Below are 14,356 nucleotides of genomic sequence, written 5' to 3'. Positions count from 1 at the left end.
ATTTCTTCCTTCTTCAGTGGCAAAATCTTCTGAGTTTGTCTGCAGAGCAGATCTCTGTGAACCACATTTGCTCCCACTGAGTGGCTGCTATTAATAGCCTCTGCTTTTTTTCTAGACAATTTAGTTCTATATGGTTGTATCACATTTGTAGGTTTATGTATCCACCACCATGGTCAAGACACTGAACAATTCTAGCACAAGGGTCCCTCATGTTGCTCTCTATAACCACACCTACCTCCCTTCGACACATGCCCCTCCACTTTCCCTAACTTATGGCAGCCACTAATCTATTCTCTGATTCTAAAATGTTGTCATTTCAAGAATGTTATATAAATGGAATCCAAATTGTTACATATCAATAGGTCTTCCGTTTATACTGCTGTGCAGTGTTACACAGCATGTTTCTACCAGTTTGTTTATTGATTCACTTGTTGAAGGATATTAGTACTGTCTCCAGTTTTGGGCTATTACAACTAAAAGTGCTATGAACATCTATGTACAGGTTTTTGTGTGAACATAGTTTTTATTTCTCTGGAATAAACACCCAAGAGTACAATTATGAAGTCCTATGATAATTACATGTTTAGTTTTACCAGCAACTGCCAAAATGTTTTCCAGAGTGGCTATACCATTTACATTCTTCCCATCAGGAATGTATGAGTGAACAGTTTCTCATCATCCTTGCCAGCATTTGGTGTTGTCACTATTTTGTTTTTTATTCTAGTTCTTCTGAAGTTCTATAGTAATACATCATTTTGGGTTTTATTTGCATTTCCCTGATAGGTAATGGTGTTGAATATATTTTCATTTACTTTTTTGCCTTGTATTTATCTTCTTAGTTAAATGTCTGTTGAACTGTTTTGCCCATTTTCTAAATGGATTATTTATTGTTGAGTTCTAAGATTTCTTTATATATTCTAGATACTAGTCCTTTGTCTGGCAATTTCTGCTAGTCTGTCTCTTGTCTTTTTATCCTCTTAACATAGGCTTTCATAGAGCAAACTTTTTTTTTTTATTTTGATGAGGCCAATTTATTAATTTTTTCTTTTATGGATTATTCCTTGGTGTCCAGTCTCAGTACTTTTAATTTCTAGTGTGATTTTTAAAAAATAAACAGTACATATTTTTAAGAGCTTTTTTAGATCAATGTTTCCTAAACTTCAGCATGTATAAGAATCATCTCTTAAAAGACAGACTTTTAGGATCTACTAGAAATTCTGATTCAGTAAGTCTGTGATAAGGGCTGAAGATACGCGTTTCTAATAAGCTCCTGGGTGATGGTGACGCCTTTGGACTACAGACAATATTTTGAGCATCAGTGATTTAGATTTCTAGTCTTTCAGGTTTCATCAGAGACCAGGAATGGGAAAATTGAGACTTCAAGTTAGATAGAAACAAACAAATAAAATATTTGTACAGTTCTTAAGAAATGATTTTTATTAAAATAAAACATTCCATTTGGAAACCCTCTCATCTGCTAAGGATCATTTAGGAGAGATAACGAGGGGGCCTTGTCAGTGATACAGAATTTAGGAAATAACATGGCTTAATAAAGTTTAAACCAAGTGAAGAGATGGCTGATGAAGATATATTGGTATTAATATATTGATTTTTATGGAAAAGTTTGATTCTAACCAACTTGTGGGATATCAGAGGCTTTACTAACCTTAAATACTAAAAATAGAGGGTTAGTTTTGCTTATTGCTAAGTGTCTACATTATAGAAACTAAATATATTGATCAGAAAACAAGCAAATAAACAAAAACACTTCAAGAATGAAGAACTCTCTTGTCCAATAGTTTCTATTTTCCAAAGCGAAATGTTGTAATTTCACATGCATGCTGGAAATCTTTCACTCTCCTGCCATCTCCCTGAGAATCATTTGCAAATGTGCTAATGTGGCCTATGCAGCCGTGTATTAGTTTAGCTTTGTTTAATTCCTCGGTTCATCCTTCCCCTATCTCACACTAGAATATAAACTCTGGCCACGACAAGTTCTTGAAATTTCCCAAACATATCTGCAAAGCCTTTGGAGAGTCGTTTCTTGTCTTTGAAGTACCCTTGCCTCTGTAAGTTGGCATTTTCTTAGCTATCACTTTGCCTTAAATGCCCTGCTTCCCTCTTGGCTCTGAGTGAGATAACTCTCTTGCGATCCCGTGATACCACATACTCGTCCTCACAAACCCATCCTTACCTCTGCCACCTTGAATCTTTATTTTATTTTATTTTTTTTGGTGAAGAAGACTGGCCCTAAGCTAACATCTGTGCCCATATTCCTCCATTTTGTATGTGGGACGCTGCTACAGCATGGCTTGACAGGCAGTGCATTGGTCCTCGCCCAGAATTTGAGCCTGCGAACCTGGGCCCCTGAAGCAGAGCGTGTGAACTTAGCCACTACACCACCAGGCCAGCCCCACGATTCTTTTATTTACCTCTTCATATGGTAGACTCAGGAGAGAAGAATCAATGCTGTATTTTTCATCATTATATATCTACCCCATAGCACAGAACATAGCGAAGAATAGGTGCTTAATATTTATTGCATGAATGCAGGAATTAATCAAACAGCATTTGATTGTTGGCTGTCACTGCCTCCTTTCTAACTAAAACTCTCTTAAGAAAGAATAACTTCTTACCAGGAGTCGCCTAAAGGAGAAAGTCAAGGAGCCCAGGCAAATCATGCTCTGTGTTTTCTATACCTTGTTCCTCCTAGCTAGTCACATTTTTATTCCTATGAAGTCATCTCAAAAGATATGCTACGTTTAGTCTGGAAAACAGAAGGAAATAATAAAGGACACTCTTCCCAATATAAAGACAAAACAGTATTCCATCAGCTTTTTTCTGAATTTGATGAGGGAAAAGAAGAGGTGTTGTTTGTTAATTGTATTTACCGTTTTGCGTATTATCATCTTATCCCTGATTGAATTGCCTTTTGGGTTCATATAGGATCCATCTGGATTGCTATTTTGTTCGCAGTTACTGCATCTCATCCAGCAAAAACCTGGCAACAAGCCCATTATCCAGATTTGCCTTCTCGTAATATGGGGCAAAGGGAATATCAGCTATCATTTCTTAAGCATTTATTGTTTACTCTTTGCTAGATGCCTTTCTATCAGTGTATCCCCACAACTCTAAGTACTGGTTAGTATGGAGAAAACAGATTTAGAGTGGATTAACAGATGTTCCCAAGGCCACACATCTGGTAAGGAGTGAAGTAGAGATTCATGCATATGTATAACTCAATTCTCCATGCTCTCTTTAATACGTTATGCTACATCACAGTTACTTTTGAATTTAAAAAAATCACATAGGAGAACCTTAATAAATCTTTTATTAAGTTAAGGTCTTTTAAAATTTATATAGAAACTTGAGAATAAAACAAATAGGAATAGTATAGCATACATTGGTAGATCAGTGAGATAAATACTTGCTTAAAAAAAAAAAAGGAAGAAGCATTGACAAAGGCAAAAGGATGTGGTGGATGAAATTAAGTCACGTGACACAGTCTTCTGCCTCCTTATAACATCAATGTCAGATGATTTGCATGCTGAGTTTTTCTTTTCGTTTGTGTCACTGTAGACACTAAGCAATGGGGTTTTGCTGGCATTTAGCTTTCAGTCTGATTTAGTGGCACTATGTGGACGCAACAATTTTCAGACATTGGAATCTCAACGTGTCATTAATAAACAAGAATTTTGTGTGTTAGAAAGAAATCCCAGAAGAAAAGAATTTACCAAATATTTTAGTTTTGTTATTTCAAAGGCGTCTGAAAAAACTTTTATATATTTCCACCATCTCTTTGAGAAGTACTGACAAGTGTCCTTAAAAGAATTATTATTGCAGAAACCATAGTGTTTTCAAGATTTATAGTGAAATTATGTTTATTGAAATTATATAATTAAATTTATTTTGAAATTATATTTATTAAAATTTTATTTTTATTGAAATTAGATTTTAAACTATATTTATTGAAATTAAAAACAAATTATTTTCATATTGCAAATTACTCTTTTAGAACTCAAACCTATTACCATCATAGCGACAACACAGAAGTTAGATAACTTTTATGACAAAACTCTGCTCTATAAAAAAATCAAAGTCCACGTGTTTTTTTTCTTTGCATTATCTATAATCAGAAAGTCCCCATAAAAAATAGAAAGCAATTTACAATTTTAAGAGTGAACAATAGCACAGAATTTAATATGGAGTGACAGAGAAACTGAAAATTAATCTTCCAAGTTTTCCTATAAAAGCCTTTATTAATTTCCAAAAGAAATGCAATTTAATTTTCAATTAGCTGTGTGTTTTGGAAGGTAAAAGCAATATAAGACAATTTCTTGAGAATAATTTCCAGGAAAATAATACTAAAAACACTAAAACTTCCTCAGTGAAATTTACCAAGCAATTAGCTACAACAAAATGTTTTTAAAATTATCATGACTTACTACAGAAAAATTACTATTCTAATATATGGAAAGAAACAATAAATAAAATACTTTATTTTCATAATATTGATTTTTCTATGCAAAGAAAGATGTCTATAAATTTCGTGAATTCTTACCTTGAAAACCTCTGAAAAATACTCCACAGATTTTAGAAGTCATTCAAAAAACAGAATGTGGTTTAAGTCTTTTGTGATTTTTTTCCAGATGCATCTTTGCTCCCCAGGCATGTTGCGCTCAGTAGGTTCTTCATGAAACACTTAACATTGCAGAGAAGTTGGGCTAACACAAAGACTGGTCCTGTAGATCTTTCCCAGGTAAAGTTAAAGGGCCAGTGAAGGTTGTGACATGTTGAAAGCATTTCAAGATGAAGGAATTTTTCTTAAGAAAAGAAAAGTCTGTTGTATAATTGCTTCAAAATGATCATCTCCTTCACAAGGAATTTTTTTTTTATCCTTCTTTAAAACTCCCGTGCGGAAGTTGTATTTAAATGTTTCTACGAAATTTTTCCTGGTTTTCATCAAAATAAAATTTATCCCACTAAGTTGATCTGTGGCATTCCAGGGAACAAGTAGGGAGAAGATGTCATTCTTATTCTCTACCAAACTCCCTTTTAATTTGGAGCATTAAATCTGAATATATTTGGCGGACAACTCACAAAGCATGAAATTTGTTGGCTGAGAAGTAATGTTATCTATTGCAGCTTAATTACAAACACAAGAACATTTCTTTGTGTGGCTGCTATGGAGGAGATATTTTGAGCAGCTGTAACAATGACTGCAATAAAAAGTTAGAGGTTATGTTGTCTTTATTCCAGATTAGAGAACTCAGCATTAGCAGTGTTAGCACTGAGAAACAACCCACCATAATGCGCGTTAGGCTTCCTGTCTTCAATTTCCCACAGCACCAATTACCATCACTGCAGTGGTGTTCTCAGTGGATTATTTTGGTGCTATTTTAGAGCCAGCCCTTGGTAAACTTTTGCTGAATTTGAACTTCACTACCTATACCACACCACTTCTAATAGTAATGCCTAATAATTGATATCAATAGTAATAATATCAGCACACATTTTTCAGCACCTATTCTATGCCAGGCACTGTGATAAGCATGTTGCATGTTACATAATTTAATCCCATGAGTTAGTTACATTAATATCCCTATTTGAAGGATATGGGGCCTGAAGTTCAAAAGGTAAACTGATGTATCATTTACACAGTTAGTCCTGTTGATAGTTTGTGGCATAGTTGGGAATACAGTTTAAGTGTTTCTGGCATTTATGCTCTATATACATAATACTGCCTCCTCACCTGTCCTGAAAGCCACCTTCTCTGAACTTCTTTGGTATTTTATGGGCACACAGCTTACATGGTGCTTAATCATAAATTGCTTGCAATGCTGGTTTGTTTTTTCCTCTCTCATCTTTTGGGTAGAACAGAAGGCATATATATATATATATATATATATATATATATATATATACACACACACACACACACACAATATAATAAATAATATAATACAATAAAATTGATAACATAAGCAACATGCTAGATAAATACTACTGAAAACAATTGCTACAGCTCTTAGAGGATAGACTAATAAAAATTCGAGGACAAGGAAAAGTAGGAAACTAAGTTTTAAGGACTGAGGCTAGATATGATATACCATGTGCTTTATTATATTAACCAGTAGTAAAAATGTGTCATTTCTTTTGCTGTCCAGAACCCCGTCTCCCTCCTAAATGCACCTTGATTTCCTCTGGGGAACTTATCTTTGCTTGGCTGGAATGCTCTCCTAGTGGAAGGTAGTAGAGGCAACAGGGTCTTCCTCCTCCACACCTTCCATGCAGTCACAATATCTGAGACTTTGCACCTTGAATGCAATGTGGCTCTATTTCTCAGAGCTTGTTTTTTGCAGCAGCAGAAAGACAGCATCCAGAGAGCCTCTTCTTCTGCTCCTTACTCCTTCAGAGCTCGCCTAGTTCCTTCCATCTCTAAGTCTGCTTCTCCAGCCTCCCAGTGACCCTCTGGAATACTAACTTTTCAATAAATCCCCCTGTGCTTAAGTCAGTCAAGGTGAAGCCAGAACTCCCTGGCGTGGCCACGTTGATTGTGCACAGCGGGCTTCCCTTCCGATTGGTCAGGTCCTGAGCCACTGATAGCTACCGACAGAGAGAACAGAGAGCTACTGATAGAGACTTTGACTATCACTCCTAGTCACAAGCTTGCTGTTAACTGGAGTGGTAGGGAGGGAGGGGTAAGGGGGACAACAAAGAAACAGATGAGGCACAGTAAGAGGGTTCCTTAAATTTTCTTATAAGACTCAATTTTTAAAAGGCATCTAAGAATTGGACAAAGAGACATATAGCTGAGGGTCAAAAAGATACTATAAAGCGGTCAAGAGAGAGCACTGGCTCAGGCTTCAGAGAGTTTATGCTCAAGTCACAGAAATGTCACTTATTTCAGGACAAGAAATTGTCAAGTCTTACTACCACTTGAGTGCACTTCATAATGTGCACAATGAGGGGTAAGACATACATTTTATCTAAGACCCTAGTAGCTTTATTATTCATTATTAAATAGAAGATGAAGAAATCAGAATAATACATTTGTACCAATTGAAGATAAATAAATGTAAATTCATGAAATGTATTACTTATTTTTAGAAAATAATATTTATATTTCTTCAACATACTTATTCAACTGAGAAATGTATTTTAATGTAATATGAAATAAGCACACTCATTTGTACCACAAATATCCCCCTATAGACCAATAATGAATGTTTGTTACCAAGAGTTCTAAATGACTTTCATTGATAACATTTTATTTTGAGGTGATTTAAATAGCCCCCTGTTGCCTGATCACAATTTCCATTTCTTCTACTGGGGCTTTGGGGAAAAAATAAATAAAATAAAATTATAAAAAAAAAAAAAAAAACAATTTCCGTTTCTTAGCAACCTTTAATTTTTTGTAATGAAACATTTGACTCACGCTAAACAATTTAAATTACATGTAGACAAGATGTTTCAGCTGGGGAGTGAAAAGAGAAATGTTAATTCAGGCTTGGTCTGATGATAACATACTCCAAATGCCTAGGGTCTCAGTTGAGTTTTTTTCCCCTGAAAATTTCTTAATTTGTTTTGATTTGTTTTAGAAATAAAAAATTTAAAAATCACATACATTTCTCTTAAAATTAAAAGATTTTCTTTTAATACCTCACAGTCTTGATACTATAGATTACTTAATAGGACAATTTGTAGGGAAATTTACAGTCAATCAGACTTTAAAGGAAAGTCAAAGTATACTGCAAATACTGAGACACTATCCTGACTTCATCAAGGTAGGTTAAATTCTAGCTGTCTGATGAAAGGTCTCAGTGCTCAATGCAACAACACACACTTCAATGGAATCATTTGTCTCTGCAGAAGATCATTTATCAATGATTTATATTTGAAGTTAAATGATGTATCTTTATTCACAGAGGAAAACTTTCTGCAAGCTATTAAGTGAATCCTCTATTTACCAAAGATATATCTTGGAAGGTGTACTATCGTCTGTGGGAAAATGTGAAAAGTCAATTCAATTCAATTATCAAATTCAATAAGTACTTATTAAGGTTTAGTTTGTGCTACTTATAATGGAGACCCCAAGATGCCAGACTGTGTTCTGTACTCAGTGAGCCTATGTTCTAGTTGGGGAAACACACAGGGTCACAAATACCTGAATGAGCAAAAGAAGGGAATGGTTAATGCTAACCTACAAAACAAGGAAAAGCTTCCCAGACAAGGTCCTTTGGGAGGTAGGTTTTGAATAGATAGAAATGTCATGGGAAGAGGTGTAGTGTAAGAGGAAAAGGCATTAAAAGCACAAATACATAAAAATTCATGCTTACAAGGGATGCAATGTAGTTCTAAGATCATGAACGTTAGAATTAGATGAACTGGTTTTAATAAAGTTAAATTTTGGTCACAAAAGAACATAAGCATATCTTAAAAACGTAATAGCTCTTTTTATCTGTAGAAGTTTACTTTAGAGAAGGCGAGTGCAGTTTGCTGAAGGTCTTCCCTGCGGTGCCTTTTCATCTAGCGGGTGAAGCAGAGAGTGTTAAGGGAATTTGTTAACCCTCAACGATTGCATGCAAACTTTTGTGTTTAAATTTTTCAACTTGGTCTGTGACTCCTCAAAATTGTAAATATTGCTCTAAGGTCATCCGGAATCCATAAATGGGAATATAAAGTTTCCCAAACTCAGTACATTAGAAGTCCATCAAGTTGCCAAAATCAGAACTCTGACAGCAAATCTTGAGAGTATGCTCTAAATCACTATTCTATTTCTATAATATGACATCTTTATATGTCTCTCCATCTCTACAGATACCGTTTACCTAAATCACCATTTTTTTCTCACCTGGATTAATTCAATTATCTCCTAATGGTTGTGTTTCCTAATTATTTCTTCTTCATTTTCAGTATAATTTTTTAGAATATAGAGCAGCTCCAACCTCTGTCCTTAAAATCTCTCAGTGTAATTCTTTGAATTATAATACTATTCCAACTCTGCAAAAGGAACTATCTACCAATCTTGCCTCTCACCACTCTCCTCTCTCTCTGTGCTCCATCTATAATAGTTATCTGAGTTTTCCCTCATTTCCCCAAAGGCAGACAGCTCATTATCAACACAGGGCCTTTGATACCTTCTCCCACTAGCATGTTTCTTGACTTAAAGGTTACTACCTCAGACTCCCTACCTTAAACTCAAGTCTAAATTACCTCTTGTTATGAGTTAGAGCACCTTGCTACTTATCTTTATATTATACATCAGAGAATGTACTGTTACTGTGTTTGTTTCCCCGTAAGAGGAGGCTACGTAGGACCAGGCATTAAGCTATCCTCGGTCATATTTCACTCATCATTGTATACCCAACATCTAGCATAATGTCAACCATCTACTTGATGCTCAGTAAACATGTGGACTTGAAACAACTGATAAGCTTACCTTCCCCAACCCTCTCCACTTACACTTTATAGGCAATGCACATTAAGAGACAACATCATCCATTTGTATTTCCTCAAAAAAAAAAGGGAAAATAAATGATTTCTATATTTGTAAGATTTAAGCAACCAACTTCAGGCAAATAATAGTGAGGGGAGTAAAGCAGACTAAAAATTCTGTGAATTTCATCAAAGCTTGTGTAGGTAGAATGAGGGTCCCCCCAAAATGTCCACACCCTAATTCCTGGAATCTGTTCATATGGTACCTTGGATGGCAAAAGTGACTTTGCAGATGTGACTAAGGGAAGGGACCTTGAGATGGGGAGTATCAGACATGCCCAGTGTAATCACAAAGATTTTTAAAAATGGAGGCAGAAGAGGACAATGACTGAAATGTGACTTCAGAAGAATGGTTATAGAGAGATGCAATGTTGCTGGCTTCAAAGATGGAGAAAGTGACCATGAGCCAAGGAATGTGGCAGCCTCTAAAAGCAGGAAAAGGCAAGGAAACAGATTCTTCTCTAAAAGCTCCAGAAAGGAATGCAGACCTGCCAACATCTTGATTTTAGCCTAATGAGACCTGCATCTGACTTCCACCCACTATCACTCTGTAATAATAAATTTGTGTTTTTTAAGCTTCTAAGTTTGTGGTAATTTGTTACAGCAGCAGTAGAAAACAAATATAATACCTTTAATTAAATGCATACTGGGTAGTCCTTTATTATGTTATATAGTTAAAAGCTTCAGTTCCTGAAGCTTTTCTCAGTCTCTAAGTGTAGAAGTATTCAGCGTGGCTTAGATCCTTCTAAAACTCTAATAAATCTTGCTTTTTTTTAAAGATTGTGTGATGGGTCACACCATGGCCACAACTGTTCACACTCAGTTCATTCCAACGCAAATAAAACAAGTTGGTAGCTCATTAGCTGGTTGCTACCCATATGCCAATTTAATAGCAGCTGGCTTGCAGGTTAAATTATAACTATTGAAGAGGGAGAGAGCCACCAGCTGAAATGGTGCACACCTGTTGCTTTTCAGAGACACTTGTGCCTTGTCACCAAGCTACTCCTGTCAACAGTGACAACCAAAGCATTTGGCCACAACATTGCCTACATTTTGGAAAAAGTGAACCATCTGGGTCTAAGGCAGAGAGGATCTTGGCAATTACTTTGCTTTTTTTCCCCCTACTTTGTTTGTTAGTTTGAAAACTAACTTTAATTTCTCTCCTTTGATTCGCTATACTTGACAGAATAAATTTCAGTGGAAAAAAATCATACAAGTGTATTTCCCTACCTTCCTTTTTGGGAGTCTTCTGAGAGTTCTAAAAAATATTTTCTCCATGGTAACAGCAAAGAATATAGATCTTAAAATACTTCACTTAAGAGATATTTCACTGAAGTTTCACTCTCAACTCCCCTTTTTTAAGTACTAAATTCTTTACAGCACCTTTCCTCTTAAGCCCCTGTTAGCCATTCAACACACTCAGTGTCTCTGTAAAATGCATCCTATGGTTTGAATTACAAGGAGCCTTGGAGAATATTTACAGATATTCCTTGACTTACTATGGGGTTACATCCCGATAAACCCATAAATTGAAAATATCGTAAGTCAAAAACACATTTAATACGCCTAACCTACAGAACATCATAGCATAGCCCAGCCTACCTTAAATATGCTCAGACCACTTACATCAGCCTACAGTTGGGCAAAATCATCTAATGAAAAGCCTATTTTATAATCAAGTGTTGAATATATTATGTTATTTATTGAATACCATACTGAAAGTGAAAACAGAATGGTTGTATGGGTACAGAATGATTCGAAGTGTATTAATTGTTTACCCTAGTGATCAAGAGACTGACCGGGAGCTGTGGCCAGCCTCACAAGAGAGGATCCTACGGCATATCGCTAGCCAGTGAAAAGATTACAATTCAAAATTCGAAGTATGTTTTCTACTGAATGCATTATCGCTTTTGCACCATTGCAAAGTTGAAAAATCCTAATTCGAACCATCATAAGCCAGGGACTGTCAGTAGTTTAACCACCATGAGGGCTTCTAAAACTTTTTCATTGGATTACACCTAATGGGGAAGAAGACACTAAAACCACAGCCCTGTCCTGATATTTCTATAAAGACTTACATTTACCTTAAAAATTCATGAAAACTCTGACTCTGCCAATAAATATTTGTGTCTACTTTACTATAACTGTAGATCCCCCCTTTGAAATTTTAGGTTTAATAGTTTCTAAGAACATACACCACATTTATCCTACATGCCTTAATATATTACTGAATTATTCAACTTGAGAATTTTTTTATAGTAATATAAGTGTCATGAGCTCATATAGGTAGTATGCACAAATGAGTAGGTTGTGTACATTTGGCTCAAAATATAATTAGAGAACAACCTGAAACATGTCATGATATTAAAAAGTCCACCATTCAAGGAAGAGCCCTTAGGGCTAAATTGCTCTCTATCTTCATGGGCTCAGATTTAAACGTAGATAATTTTCACAAGGAGAGCATACAAATATATATGGGTATTCATATAGTAGAATGACTTCATTTTTCAGAACAGAAGCAATGAGACTCAGAGCAGATAAGATTAGAAGAGGATATTGAGGAAGGAAAGGAGTGCCTAGTGGTTTAGGACATTCATGGCAAGGTATTGTCAGTTCAGGCATCTGAAAGAGAAGGAGCCATTAGTTTTGATAGCTGTGGACCTGGGGATATGCTGACTTGCAACAGTGGTTTTCACACCTCAGCAAGTATCAGAATTGCCTGGAGGGCTTGTTCTTGGACTCCATCCCCAGGGTTTCTGACTCAGTAGGTCTCAAGTAGAGCTGAAAATGTGCATTTCTAATTAGTTCCTAGGGAATGCTGCTGTTTCTTTTCCAGAGACAAGACTTTGAGAATGCCTAAGCTAGAGGAACTAAGCAGACAAATTTGATCTGGTTCATTTTTTGTCTTTAACTATGAAATTGAGAGCTCCCACGAGGAAAAAACCAGATGTAGTACTGACAGATAAAATACTGTTTTTATAATCAAAGGTATAGATTTGTGTCACATTAAGTGTCATGAAATGACCCTGTAAGATACATGTAAGTATCAGTAACATATATGCAGGGTTAAAATAATAGTAGAAATGCTCTTTTATCATTTTTAAATAGTTACTTTTAACATTGTTGAAATATTTTACTCAATGCTTGATGCCTATAACATTTCAAACTACTAAATGCATAAGGCACTCTATTTTCTATTTTTTTAAGAAACGATAAAAGCTGTTTATTCTTTTAACATTAGTTTTGTTTAATTAGTTTGTACTTTTGACTGATACTTTGGTTATTTTCAATTCTTTGGAATGGATATTTTATCACCTGTCTGCTTTCACAAAGTGTGGACTGTCATATGGGAAGATTCCATTATTTTTGTCTTTTCAGAGTTTACTTTCCATATGAAGTGCCTTTCCACAAGAAGTGGCATATCTTAATAAATTTCTTGTTCACTACTTTACAAGTTAGTGGAGGAATATATTTCAAAGCCATGCTTCCCATGATATACTTCTCTTTAGTGGTATCTACAAAATGCCAAGATCTGACTTAAGGCTACAATATTCCATTTATCCTAATAGATGATGTCCTAACAGTTGTTCCAGTATTTATCTAGGACAGGACATTATTTAGAGACAAGCTCCATTTTGAAGACTATTAATGATATGTCAGTTCTCCCTATTTTCTAATGTCTCTTTTAGAACTGCAGTAGCTCTGCCTCTCATGACCTCACACCTGTGACTGAAGAAATTCACAGATTGGCACAGGCCCACTCCTCCTGTTGGTCTTGGAGGTAGGTAGAGTATTGAAGTCCATGGTGAAGAACCTGTCTCAATTGTCCTAACCCACTCACAGAGATCGATCATATCAAACAATCAGTAAAAGTCTATTAGCAAAGAAACCAAAGGGAATGATTTATTGTGTAGAATAAACAAAGGAGGCAATATTGCCTCTACCATCCCCATTCCTAGTCTTCAATATCCAAAAGGAATCCTAAAATATAGTTATTACTATTGCTTTTATCTGGTGTCTAGAAACAAACTAAAGTTTTGCTTTTAGGTAAGCATATTTTAACTATGAAAAGCTATGTTAGAATATTAAAATTTATTTGATTTCAGAGTCCCATTATATACATATGTATGTAATCACATATGTACAAATTTATGGAGTTAGGGTACAAGAAACTATTTTGTAAATATCAGTCTCCTAAGACCATACTGATCTGGTCTTCCTTATGTAATTTTTTTCTGTCTTTCCTTTGATCAGTTTCCTTTTCTGTATTTTATCACTTGAATAAATTAATTTTTCTTTTTTTGTGATATAGCCATCTTGTTCCCAAAATTAAAGCTATTAACTTCACATGCATATGTCTACACGCATATTTATTCATCATCTTATAATGATTTTCTTCTGGACAAAGAAGTTCTTCATGTTTCTATTACAGATAATATTCTTTTATAACTAGAAAGAGAAGAAATTTTAAAATATTTTATGTTTGGGGGCAGAGAATATTTATAATTATTGCTGCGTGACCATGAAACAAAACCAAGGAATGCATTTGGGGGGACAGGGTGGAAGGGAAGTAACTGTATCTAAAACACACGTGTTTTCTTCTCATGATGCTTCACAAACTCATTGTGGATAAAATCCAAATATATTCAAAGCCATTTCCAAATTTTCAAATTTGGCAGTTTCTTTTTCCATTTGAACTGAACTTCATGTAATTCTAAACTACTGGAGATTCGAAAAGACTGTCCTATATACAATCCGTGGCTGTGAGATTTAAAGCTAATTGTATACATTCAAGGAGTTTATACAGTTTGAACATTAGACAGTAAGTAGACACAATGTTGAAAAAGATAGAGTCTAA

This window comes from Ceratotherium simum, chromosome 24, assembly GCF_057802395.1.
Source record: "Ceratotherium simum simum isolate JZ-2026a chromosome 24, ASM5780239v1, whole genome shotgun sequence".
Classification (NCBI taxonomy): domain Eukaryota; kingdom Metazoa; phylum Chordata; class Mammalia; order Perissodactyla; family Rhinocerotidae; genus Ceratotherium; species Ceratotherium simum.
Note: the sequence above shows the minus strand (reverse complement) of the source record.